The sequence below is a fragment of the Stigmatopora argus genome, chromosome 21, assembly GCF_051989625.1.
Source record: "Stigmatopora argus isolate UIUO_Sarg chromosome 21, RoL_Sarg_1.0, whole genome shotgun sequence".
NCBI classification, from domain to species: domain Eukaryota; kingdom Metazoa; phylum Chordata; class Actinopteri; order Syngnathiformes; family Syngnathidae; genus Stigmatopora; species Stigmatopora argus.
In genome coordinates, this window is record NC_135407.1 from 6,874,048 (window position 1) to 6,888,020 (window position 13,973).

General features: G+C 40.5%; 1 long non-coding RNA gene across 1 annotated transcript in view; it reads left to right on the forward strand.

Annotated features, from left to right (window-relative positions):
- LOC144067500 (uncharacterized) overlaps positions 1 to 13,466 on the forward strand; it is an 80,916-nt gene extending 67,450 nt beyond the window's left edge. The window contains exons 6-7 of the long non-coding RNA XR_013297958.1: positions 3,154 to 3,339; positions 10,200 to 13,466. This is a non-coding gene — a long non-coding RNA (uncharacterized LOC144067500). The remainder of the gene's footprint in view (positions 1 to 3,153; positions 3,340 to 10,199) is intronic.
- Positions 13,467 to 13,973: the final 507 nt, after the last annotated feature.

The following is a 13,973-nucleotide window of genomic DNA, read 5'->3' on the forward strand; positions in this document are numbered from 1 at the left end:
GTGTTTTTTTGCGCTCACGTGGACGCCACGTTGAAGGCAAAACAAACACGGTCTTGATCTCCATTTAATTCAAAGGTGCGGGAATGTACCGGAAGGACAAAGAGATACATACGGTGGTGACTTGCGCCATGGAATCGGCAATGCATGTACGGAATTGTGCGGACTCGATGGTCTGAAAGTGCAGCGCCTATTGAAGTAACTTCACTGTCACTAATGAACCCCCGGGCAGCACGGCGCCGCAGTATTGTATGGATTGATGTGCGTAAGAGAGGTTATAGCTAACGGAGAGGTTTCTGCATGTGCGCTTCCGCGTGAGGTCCAATCGTCTGGTGTGGCCTCTGGGTGGGAGCTAAGGAGGCTGCGAGATGGCGATAGCGCCGGCCTCTGTTGTGCTCCAGTTAATCTAGTGAACTGCAAGCCGCACGCTGAGGTCAAGGAGAGGTCGCGTCCTCTCGGGGAGCTCTGCACAACAATCCAAATCGCTCCTGAGCTTTGTGCCCTCGTTCTTTCGCTCTTCTTCAGACTCTGCAAAGTGGTAAAAAAAAAACTTTGGCTTGTTAAGGTTTACAGGAGTTCGATCGAAAGTCTCTCAACCAGAAATATATCTACAAATATATCGTAGATTTTTCCAGTATTCTCGAAAAGAAGAAAAACTACTCTTAGTCCTCGACTTTGAGCTAAACTGGAGTCATTACATTGTTCCTCTTTATTCTACATATTTGATTTTACTTGAGTTTTGCCAGGTATACGTCATTTATGGCTACTGTATCCACCTTTTCTTTCGGATGTAATTGTGTGTCGCCTGACAAATGATCGATTCCGCTGAGGCTATGGCAGAAAAGAACCAGGCTCTGTCTGTTGATTTCATCCATCAAAAATTGTTGTTGGAATTTTGATAAATCACCACAGTGTTTAAACAATGACCCTTTTCAAGTCAAAGTAATTTAATCCCATTTTCTTAGGACATTTAATTACCCAGATGAATGAATTGACGTTTCAAATGAGGTCAAATGTGGATGACATTTAATTCACTCTGTGATTAAGATTCTTTTTTTCATCCTCCACACGTGTTGAAAGAGGAAACATCTGACGTGAGGGTGTAATCAGTCAGATTAACACACGTCGGCTGTTCTTTACTGCGTGCTGATCCTCTCGTCATTGTAACATCTAGTATTACTCCAATGGTGTCTTTAGATTTACACGAGGATCCTCATTGATAATGTTGTTATCTTAAGTACACCCCCAAATAAGCAGGAACCCTCAATAATATCGCACTGTTTAATATTTGGACAATATGTATTTTTCTTGAAATATTCACCATTGCGTGACACAAAGTCCATCTGGCAAGAACACCTGTCATTTGAAATCATCCCTGACCTGAAGAAAAAGCAGACAAATGAGTCTTGACTGAAGTGTAGGCACAAACATGCGCACATGGCGAAGGAATACACTATGTCAAAACTGCTTGTTTGTGTCAAGACACATTAAGATGGTAGTTAGCGCACTGGGCCTGTTCCTCTTGTCTAGTAAGCTAAAATTATACCCAACAGCTGTGTGTACTGTAAACGCGTGGCAGGCCAAGAACAGTCTCCTTAAGTCAAAGTGACACGCTGAATGTCGCTACTCCTGGTTATCGCAAGGCAACATCGGCGCCCGTTGCTCACAGGGATTTATATGATTGGCACCGTAGCGATATTGGCGGTCCTTTTTCAATCTCGCCACACCAATACATCATTTACATAACATGCATATAATGCGCATCCACTTGCAGGTGTATATGCACCTTGAGATAAAACATTAACATGCATAAACTAACTTGCACTCTAATTACAAACAGATCGCTGCTAGCTGTTTATATGTACGAGGCTTTTGTGTTTTTTGGCGTTTAAGGGATGCGAGATGATAAAGGTGGCATTTGGTTTTGAGTGCTTTGTTTATTCAGTGTTTGATGAGCGGCTACGGATAATGGAGATGGCATCATCATTACTTAAATTAGGCAATCTAACTAATCTTCGCTACTTGGAAAAATATGTACTCGCTAAGTATGTTAATATTCAGCAATGGGGGAGCAGAGATTGCTTGCAGGGGGAAAAAAAGGAGAAAACCTTGCAATTTTGTGGAAATGGCTTTGGAGTCTCGGTGATATACTGGCTTGTGTCTCCTAAAAATGGAAGATTTATGATTCACACGCGGAGAAAAATAATAAGGCTTCAAGAGAGGAATGAGATGGTGCTTTAGCAATCCGATTTTTCGCTCACGTTATTGACAAGAGGAAATTACTTGTTAAATTCTATTGAGTTTTACGAAGCAGATAATGTAGAAACTGTGCTTGGATATTAATAAAAATGGAGGAATTTCACTCTTAGCTGTTTGCATGATAAGCCTAACCAGCACTTGTTTTATATTAAAGCATCCAAAAGTGAGTCATAAATATAGATATCTTCAGTAAAATGTATTGATTACAAGGCAATTATTGCAAAATACTTTGATGGTAGCTGAGTGTGCATGACTGGAATTGCAAATGATCCTTCACACACAAATCTTATCGACTTTTTACTTCACTTTCCATCAGTTTTACTGTCAACATTGTGCATCCATAAATGCTATTTTCTGCACGTCTTAATCACTTTTAACAGACCCCGTTCACGTATAAATTATACAGCCTTTCAACACCCTCAAAGCCCCATATTTTTTTTCTTTTTTTAAACTAATGATCAGCCATAATGAGTTGTTCCTGCGCAGTGGGGAACTGGGAAAGAAAAAAATACACAAGTAGGGAGGGAAAAGTGGGAAAAAATAGGGCTGTTTTATGGGTAGAGGAGTGTGACGGGATGTCGCCACACAAAATTATTGTTATCACGACTGGTATTGCAATTCTGAAGCAGCCGAGAATAAAAGCAGTCACAAATTCATTTTATATTATAGACATTTCCTAGGAATTTAGAGGTTTTTCATCCGTGCCGATGATTTTTGCGTCTCAGCTAGTGAAGCTCTATTGTTACCTTAATCCTGTTTTCATTTTTTTCCCATCTCTGATGCATCATCAACCTCTACGCCCTCATTTTATTATCCCCAATTCCAAGTCCAATTTTTATCCTCTCCTAATTTCTTTGCTTTCCCCTTCCATCTTTTTTTCCCCTCTGCCCTCATTAGAATAATGTCTGCGTTCTGTTGCAAGAGCATCGCTGGGAACATTTAACCAGTGACCGGCGGCCATTAATACAGCTGACCTGCTGAGACAAACTCTGCCCTTGACCAGATCTCAGCATCCTGCATGTCACATAGCAAATAGAGAGCAGACGGAGATGGGCTTTAACGATTTGCGTGTTGTGCGTGAAGGTGAGTCTTTTAAAAAAATCTCTTATATTCGGAAACATATCCACACACCCACCCACACGCACGCATAAGCAGACGCGTGCTCGATGCAAGTCACAGGCCACCAGCGTTGCATTAGTGAGCTGACAAAGCTCATTTAGGTCTCCTGGGGATGAAAAGACTACAGAGCCCCATCCCACTGGGCTTCATGAAACGTTGTGACAACGCAGAGTGATCCACTTAAGAGGTGCATAGTGGCCCTCGGGGGGCCGTAACCCTCTTTGGTCATTCTCTTAGCCATTGTAAATGTGTGCAAATGTGTAAACACTTCGCGACGGGCCTTCATCGCTCCTCCAGGCTTGCGGTATATAGAATACGCAGAACAAATGCTGAGCTTGCAGCGTAGCAACTGAGTTCGACATGAGTGTACAGTCTTATGACCAAATCCGATAATGATCTTGACGTTTTACGACTGTAATAAGAACATTGGAATCTACTTCACAACATGTATTTTATATAATAATGACTTTGGTAGCATTTGGAAACAGGCATCTTGGATGACTTACCTTAAACAGTGATGTGTGTACTAAATTCATCGAGTTTGTTCCAAATGAATCACTTCATGGCTCATCAAATTCAGGTTATGTGTTTGCAGTCAAACATGTAAATATTGCCTCTAAGCCACAGCAAGATAGTCAGCTTCCCAAATCGTGAATGCGTGAAAATATTGTGAAAATATACTATTATTGCAGAATTCACACCGTGTGTAAACATCCTATGGGAGGGAGCCAAAGATAAACATGTGCAGTGCTATATTATATGCCTGCATGGTGTAAACCAACTAAAATCCTCAACTGTCACCTCATTGTTACAATGGTGCTACAGTCCTGTCAAAATGGGTTGCAAACTCAAGCAGCTATTTTCAGTCTGGCTTTTGAAGGCAGATGACGGCGCACAAGGGCTGTACCCAACCAATCATTTCATTATTTATTCACAGTCTCGGTCCATCTAAACCAGCTCAACATTTGCGATATTCAGCATTTCACAGTGGTGAGGAGTTGGGATTTGCTATATTTGATTTAAAAAATGCATGCGTGAAAAGAAACACGTCAGAAATATGATGAAACCTGACCAAATTGGATATAATGTTGCCGAAAGGTCTTGTTAAACATACAAACAGAAGCCCAGCCCTGATTCCAACCTATTCAGAGTACATTATATGTCCCTATACTGTATAATAATTGCCTTTGTAGCTCTAGTCGCTGAGTATTTACAGAGAAGACTATTCAAATGGTTATTACATAGATTCTTGGCACTGCTTTTCTCTTAGTCTCCATCTAGATTCACAAGCTTTCAACCCCCTCATTTTATCCTCTCCGATTTATCTGCTCAGTACAATCTCTGCTCTATGTCTTTTTCTGTGCACACCCTATATGCAAACAGCCATACCGTTATGGCTGTATGCATATAGAGTTTTTGTGTGTGGGTGATATGCTGCAACTGTAGAAAACATTTGAATTGACTTCTGTCTCAAAAGGAAAATATATTATTGGACACTGATGGTGCCTGTCAAGAAGAAACATGCAATACAAACAATAGCTTTTCTATGTATCAGGCGAAATTAGATGAGATGTACTATTATTTGTCTGGTTTAAAGATATGTCTATCGGATCGAAATTGACCCCCCAAAAAACTTTATATATATTATTTGGAGTACGTCATCAGCAATTATGTTTAGCTCGATAACAGTAATGCTTAAATGATGTATTTAATTTCATATAGCATTAAAAATCCAAATCCTCAAACACCAAAGTGGCAGAACCCCCTCGATGCGTAAAGCCTGAGGAAATTGAAACAGTTATTCATTAAGTTTCTTACATGCGAGCATGTAAAGTTAGATTTTCTTTAAGTTTAAAAAAAATACAGGAATAATGAGCATGCATGAACTTTCTATCACTCATCATATTGTGCCTAAAGTCAATGTGACAATGAACATCCCAAATCAAGCGAAGAAAAATAGCACTAAAGAACCACTTTGTTCACTCCCAGTAGATATACATAGTCTTTGCAACCGTTTTATTTTACCGTTACTTATGTACGGTGAAAGTGACCAATGCATGGCTTCTCAACTTGGTGACCAACTAACCAGAACCCCTAGCATGTTGTAATCTATAATCAATCATAACCTCCATTTAGTTGAAAGGCCATCTATGATGGATTTGAATTATGCAGATGTCTTGACAAAAGGGCAGGAATTACAGTCTGTCTCCCTGCGAATGTAAGATGCCATTCAAACTCCAAACCTGAACTTACTTTCTGTGCATGTGAAAAAGAAATGATTTTGCTGGGGAGAAATGCCCGTTCGGAGGGTGTGACGTCCCTTTGTGCTTCAAAATGTCACCAAGAACATAATTAAATGCCAACTTTTAAGAGGCTATTTCTAGGCATTACGGCTCGTACTTGAATACGAGCCACATGTACACTAACAAAGAAACCTCAGTTTTTTCCATAACATATCGTTTAATACTAAAAGTGTTACGTACATCTGGTCAGTTCATTGTTGAATACGTATATTGATATTGTCTAACCAGCGCACTGAGATTTTTTCCCCCTCAAAATGCGTTACCAATGTCAACTTGTACAGAATGTCGTCTTAGCTGCTTGATTACTTTAGCTCGCAACCACTTTACTAATTAGACATTTTCAACATGCGTCATTTAGGTAATTGATTAACTCATAACACATAATTATTTGTCTACATGCAATCAGCAAAATAGAGTGAACATTTCCTTCCAAGCTGGATACATTAGAGTGCCTTTGCAAATGAGCCTAATGACAGGGCATTATACCATTAAGCAAACGCCATCTCTCAAAAGGCCTTTTAGCTCGACTCAAATGTGACATTTCTGACTCCCTGTGAGTCTGACGGCTTCAGACCGCGACGGAAACCAAAGCATGACCTCATAAGAGTAAAAACACAAAGCAGATTGAATCTCACACATCATTGTCTCTGACACAACCACGTCGTCATCTGTTAATTGAGCATGAAGCAACACATCCCAGGTGATCACAAGCATCCTGGGCCCAAATTAGTAGGAATTTGACGTGCCTTAACCGTGTTCTCCTCCACGTTCACCTTGTCGCATCATTGTCATGGCGCCCAGGGAGTTCCCGTCAATGAAGCCTCATGGCGCAAAGCTTCAGGTGGTTCATCTGCTCTATTGCGCCATCAGGAGGTCTTGAAGCTCAGGCATCAATAGTATTGAGAATTCTATATCTGTTTATTTACGAAATGCCACATCCTTGACGCAAAAGTGACTATTTAACAGGAACTGTCATCTAAATCTATCCCTTCAAGCACCATGTCACATCAAGGCATCTTTCCTATTTTCCATTGTCATCCTAAAAAGCCATTTATTGCATCCAACATCCTTTTTTTTTCTAATGATGACTCATGATATCCACACTATCCTCGGTTCTGACCCAAAGTCCCCACCTGACTCTTCCTTCGCCACATTAATAAAACGGAAAAAAGGCATCCCCCTGCAGTCCGAGCTTTTCTAATTTCAAACAGATTATGTTTAAATGCCCGAGCTAGCATGCGCTAAAGCCCCTATTGGATCAATGACCTCTGAGCCTCCGTAATCTCTGGCATCGATCGCTCACCTCATTGATCATTATGCCAGCATTAACTAATCAAACACAACTGCAGTAAACAAACAGCAAATAGAGACATAGCCAGAAGTTTGGTCCCTCAGGAAAGCCCCCAAAATGATGTGAAGAAAAATATAGAAACTGAAATCCTCTTTGGAAGAGAATATCAAATCATAAGATTGCTTAATATTTCACTGGCTTGATGAAATATGCATTGTAGCCCAGAATGGAGAAGGGTGGAAAATGCAATGATTTGGATGCATTATGTATGAGAATGGTCCACTGGCAAAAAAAGAAAAAAAAAGACACTGCATTTTTGAATAATCACTATTTCACTATAACTGCAGCATATTGAGATGCCACTGTGATTTACGTGTCATTCCAGTTCAAACAGGCTTTTTTTATGTCATTAATTTAATATTCAAGCCAAATTAACTGTTCATTTCAATCAAAAGTGCTTGACATAAGATGCAAATATCTGAAGAGCGATAAAGCAACTCAAATCTTACGACCCTTTTGCCCATGCGTTGGAATTGCAATATTTGCAGGCATCGGATTTGGGAAATATGTTTACCGAATTTGTTTGTCGTTACTTAGGGAGGGAAGAATAATTGTCAGGGTGGATTCCGCTTCTAGCCCAGAGTCCAGTTACACGCGGCCCTAAATGAGGAAAAGCTGTCGTAATGAAAAATAGATAATGGGCTAATGGATTTAATTTGTTTTTCTCCCCATAGTTGATCAAGGAAATGTATTCCAAGGCACGTTCCTTGATGAATATGTGGTTATTGATGGTTCCCTTAATATGGGAAAAAAGGACTAACACTCTTTTTTTAATGCAATATCACCTGTGCTGATTATTTATAACAGTAACACACTTAGTATACAATATTACCACATTAACTTGTACTAATAATATTTTAGTAGTCCATTAAATACCCATTTAGTGAATATTTTTTATACACATGCACATGTACAGTTTGAGCTACAATTATTTCAATGCTGTATTTGCTCATTTGTGTGAAATATATATATTTTTAAATTAGAAACAGTTTACCAGATTTGTTGTTGCGTGTGAATCTGACACACTTTCCCTTCTTGTACCCACTTGGAACTTGAGTGCCTCGTCTTGCAAACCACAAACGCAATCTGCTACATAACATAACACTACATAACAAACCATGTCTAAAAACCTGAAAAAGCATCTTCCTTTAAGATAATCACGTGTACCATATCAAGCCATTTCAGAATATCCAATAAAATGATCAATGGGATTGCATGTTAAAAATATGAATGTATCAAACAGAATCTGTTTTCCCTCTAGAACTGTTCAAATATGGCACCCGATTTTGATCTTCTATTAATGGTATACATTTATTCTACGGTTCAAACATGCATTTCAATTCAAATCCATAATACATACACTGAAGTGCTTATACGACCAGTACAGTAATAATTATTGTAACAAAAAAAAGTAATACTGAGGCCTCAGCCAAGCATTGATATTGTGGCTTTGTGTCGCCTGAACGAGTGTAATTGGATGTAGCAGGACTGTCCTTGAGCAAGGCCCTCTTCCGGGACAGGTTTCCTTTCTAAGTACTAGACTGCTCAATGTTTTACAAGGAGGGGCTTTTCACCATCTCATTTCAACTCATTCTCCCACAGGACGGGATGAATAAACTTGTCTTGTTGTTGCTTCCTGCCGTTGGACAGCTAAGGTGATCTTCCCACACATCCGCCCTCTCCTAAAAAAAAATGTCTCTATTGGAACATTATTTAAACTTCAAATGCCCCTATTAAATTTGACTGAATATGAGATTTACCAATAAGGTCATTGCCTTAGCCTCACATTCAGAAATACACTCATATGGCTGAATTTGAGAACATAATAAGTGCCAATACGCACAATCTAAAAACAAGCGAAGACATATTTTTACCCCCCCCAAAAAAACTAAACATGCCAAACCACTGCTTCTGAGGGGAATGACTTGTGATTCATCTTGCTTTCCTCATGCTGTCTCTCTCCGACTGATGTTTTTTGGCGGGGATACATTCGTGTGTGTGTGTGTGACATTAGCAGGCCTGAGATATGCTTCATTGACATTCATGTATGCATTTGATGTCACACTCTCTAAAAGTTCAAGTTTCTGGAGGGGGGAAAAAGAAGAGAAAATGTTCAGGAAACCAGGGCTTGCCAGATTATTGATCGATTATCCTCACCGATGCCAATTTGCTTTGTAGTGTTATCCTGCAGTCGCTTGTGCACATGTCTGTGGGAGTGATTAGCTCTGTGTACACTCTTGTGAGTCAATGCCTGGGGTGTGTGTGTACCAGTGCGCGTGTGTTTGTGTGTGTGGGTAACAGAGGGAGGAATCACTCATAAATAACTGTGTGTGTGTGTGTGCCTACACAACATTGTGCTGCATCGCTGAGATCCAAATAAAAAATAATAAGGTGAGGATTACGTTTGGATGACAGAAAAATATTAGCCTGGCACTGATGCGCCTTTTACACTGTCACTTTTATCGTTGACAAAAAGATAGGACTCCCTTGTTTGCACTTACATTCAAAACAAGATAACAGCCATATTTTTTGGCGCTGATACCAAGGCTCTTTTCAACTATGGAGAGTCCTTGGGTTTCAATATCCTCGACCTACGACGTTTCCACTGTTCGACGCACGTCTTTGTTTGCCATTTCGTCCTAGCAGTCCTTGACGGTGAATATATTTGCCTTTTTTAACCATCTTTTTTTCGTAATTTAGCCCCAAAGAAGAAAGCTGTGTCCCAAAAAAAGCAATGACCATGGAGACAAAGTTTTATATCATAAAAAGAGAACAGGGAAGAAACTGACGTTCATCAGCGAATAGATGCTAACTTAAAATGTGCAAAAATGTCTTGACACAGACCTTACGTCGCTAAAAGCTAAAGTCCACAAAACAGGTTCACAAAATGTCAAAATAAGGGCTGTAATGTGACGAATTAGGTGGCGAGTGTGCTTCAGGTAACCATGTTGACCGTGTTGAGGTTTTGGGGCGGTCCGTAAATGGACTGAGGGTCTGGCTGGACTGACAGAGAGTGGGAGGATGTTTTCGGTTTTGTTTTTTTGGCATCCTAGTAGCCGTCTTCCGTGCTTTCGGTTTCAAATAAACCATTGAAAACCACAAAAATCCATGTACTTGTGTTGTGGTAGTTTGGCACTACATCAAATTGAAATGTATTTTATATTTTGCAGGTAACCCCATGTGACCAAAACACTTCTAAAAGGCACCGGTGAAAGATGGCAAATGGAAAAAAGGTCAGCAGGTTTCAGGAAGCGGTGAAAGAAAAGAGATTGAAAAGCGTCTGATGGTTGTAAAACGGCTCGTCGCCAAACACCTGCACCTTTTATTCCTGGTTCCTTTCCCAAAGTGGCGCTGCTGATCCAGAAAACGCCGCCGCATTCACCTCGCACCTGAACACAGATTGGGCCGCTGTAAATTGACACGAAGAGACGCCCCCGCTTTTGTGGTGGAGTTCCAATCATCATCAACTATTTCTCCTCTGAACTCTGCCCGGCAGAGTTTGCACAATGGCAGCAGAGAAATAATGGCCTCAAAACATGAATTTGCCGTCCTTTCAGGAATGACATGCATCAAGATGTTGTTTTTCTACCGCTATTTTTGCGACATCATTAGATCATCCTAGTCACAATATGCCCTTATAAACTATAGCATGCCATTGAATGGACATTTACAACAATGACATCAAACTCCAAAGCTTTCAAAAGCTTTCCACTCTTTGGAAGACATTCAATTCCACAACAAAAAAACTAACTGCATATTATAGCTCATGTTCTTTCTGGTTTGGAAGAACTTTATGCAGTTTTAGCAGGTCATCGGTCCTGAGGCCCAAAGAGAGAACCAAAAAGTTTGGCTATAAATGAAAAACACTCTCTTGAAATCCTTTAGCAGAAGTACAACACCTTGCCAAAAAATACGCACAAAAACTATTAACCAGAAAAAATGTCTCATTCATTGTAAATGTAGGCAACTAAACATTCTCCCCTGCCGCTTGTCTTTCTTCATTTTCAAGGAACATCCAGTTCCTTCGCCATCCGACCATATTCTGCTCGATAATGACTGTCCTCGCTCCCTTCCGTAAAATGCTTTGGGATTTCCCTTCTTCTGACTAATGCTGCTGAACACTGTGATCTCTCTCATGAAGTGGAAGCTCTCAGCAGACCATGTCTCGTTCTCCAACACGTGACCGCAGAAATGTCAGCAAAAGCCTGCCGCACGCTCCCAAAAATGAGAGTCTCGTACTATCTCTCGCCACGCTGTCCTTCTTTGCATGTGAGCGCTTCAAGCACGTACGATGGCATCTGGGACAAGGGGTGCCGTGCAGCAGTCTTACGTAAAGTACTACGTGTAACAGAGTAGTGATTTAAAGGCAACAGAGTAACTCTGGACACGGATGCAGCAAAGAAAGTGCAAAAAATACTGTTTTAAAACATTATTAGGTTGCTCTGGGAATGTGGAAAACCAACAATTAAGTACGATATGAAGGGAATACAATGATAGCGAACAAGCTGAGTGGGACGGGATATGAACAACGATCCTTCATTGTGCTTGTCTTATGAGGGGAATCCATCAAGAGTGACACTGGAACAAATAACATTGCTACAGTACATGTGAGACTCGAATTTAGCGTGTTTTCTCCTTCTAAAAATAGGTACGTCTCACACTCGTGTGCCATCTGGGCTCTCGCTAAATTAATTGTCACATAGTGGAACTGGCTTTAAAATTAATGACGAGGTAAATGTGGTTCTAGTGGATTTATGACAATGATTTGGAAGGAATTTAGGTCTTTATCATAAAAGCATAAGAAACATGTGTTTAACCTGTGAGTAAGGATGGCAGCTTCCGAAAAGGTTAGCAAAAATTAGCACTAGATTAGAGTTGGGTTAGATTAGATTAGGATATTCTTATATCCAATGTAATGTTTCCTACACACTTTCATTTTTTTTTTTTTACTGAGGTGCAATAAAGTTCAATACCAAATCTTGCAATACAGTTCATTTAGTGAGCTGGATACTCATTTGGAAGTAAAGGGAAGAAGAGATTAAATAAGAGATTTTATGTGTTCAGGTGATTGGACATTGAGTAGGTGGAGAAGAAATGTAAAATTAGGTATTTTTCCTCAAGGGAAGGAATAGCATGAATCAATTCTTCAGCAATTTAAAAGACAAGCAAACGTCGATGAAGTGTAGTTGTCAGGTATTCCTTCGTAAATGGCATTGGTGGTTGTAAAGAGCCGATTCCAATGAAGAGATAGCTTTAATAAAACGGTTTAACTGCATGACAGCCCCGAAAACAGTCATATTTTCAAGAAAATCCATTCACCAACAATCAAAATGCCAACTGGCATCTTGTCACACAAGTGTACGGAATATGTATTGCACTTGTGCATTGTCTCTTGCTGCTATTTAAACAATCCTTTCCATTACAAATCCAAATTATACTTGATCCAAAACGTGCGGCTGGCGAACGCCAAAATCCTCAACAGTTGGCGAGTTTCTGTTGACTCAGCGCTACCGCACGACAACTAATTCCCTCAAACAGATTATGATCATTTGTACTGTAAAACTCCCACGGCTTCTATCCCAAAAATGGAAAAGCTGCTATTTTCTTTCTAATATATAATGTGACAATTTCCCATGCCCGTGCGTCGGTTCCAACGTGGTTTTGTCTTTGACTATTTGATGCGATGGAGTGAGTCATCCGCAAAGTAATCGTATGCAGTTCCAGTTTATCACCCTCTTTAATAAATATCGCATCAAAATGTTAGCACTTGTCAAATGGTGACAGCAGCAGCTGTCGTGGATGGAGTTGACCGTGTCCGTTCCCTGGTGGATTGGGTTCCTTCAATATCAAAGAATGACACACACACACGTCAACGTGGAGTCATTCGCCACCTGCTAGAGGCCGAATGAACCTATGTAGCCTAGCAACAGCTCGTAGAGTGGCTTTATTAGCGCTGCGGAAAAGATGAATGTCAATAGGATGATACCCGCCCGGCCTGTCTCTGCCATTTATTCATTTACACAAGCAGACGTCGGAGGGGAACACGGGCTCAGATGCCAAAGTCCAATTTCAGCAAAACGTCCCCTCAAACATGCTTGCCTTGTGACAGCTTTGAATTTGTAACAGCCCATCGATCAGACTCGTTACGCCAAAACAGTCAGGCTGCTATTTTTCCCTTTCTGCCAACAGTTTCTTTTTTTCAGGTCAATTTGTTAGCCCGGGGAGAACATGCAAACTCGACAGAGTGAAGACCGACCTGGTATCGAACCCTCGACCCCAGAACTGTCAGGCTGACGGGCTAACCACTCAATGTATGACAATCAATGTATAATAATAATCTTTCAAATGTTCCTAGATATTTTTCAGTGTTCTAAAGTCCATACTAATTGGTTAAAAGTCGAGTTTACTTCTATTGCCTCTATGGCGACATCATTGGTATTTTCCCCCCCCAAAAAATCTTTACATGACTGTCTATATTTTTAATTTATAAGTCACACTAAATTTGTTGAACATGCATGTTGGAGGATTCCTATACAACAGCTTTTTTTAATGAATGTTAACCACAACTTTGAGCAATGACCTTAATGTGTGTAGGTGATGTGTTAAAAGGGTTTTGTGGAGGATGTGTAGTGAATTGTGGCCGACCTGTGATTGACAGGTGATCAGTTCAGGGTGACCCCGCCTCAGTCCTAACGCTGGGGAGGATAAGCTCCAGCTTTGTGCTGCCCCTGACGGAGGGTTGTATGGAAAATAGATATGAGCTGAGATGCTCGTGGCTATGCTACAACAAAGAGATTAAGACAAAAATGTAAAACTTTGACCTTTTACCACAAAACCTTGAATCATTTACTTACCGAACTTTCTTCTTGATTGGCTACGCCAAGGGTGTCAGACTCGGGTTGGTTCGCAGGCCGCTTTAACGTCAACTTGATTTCACGTAGGCC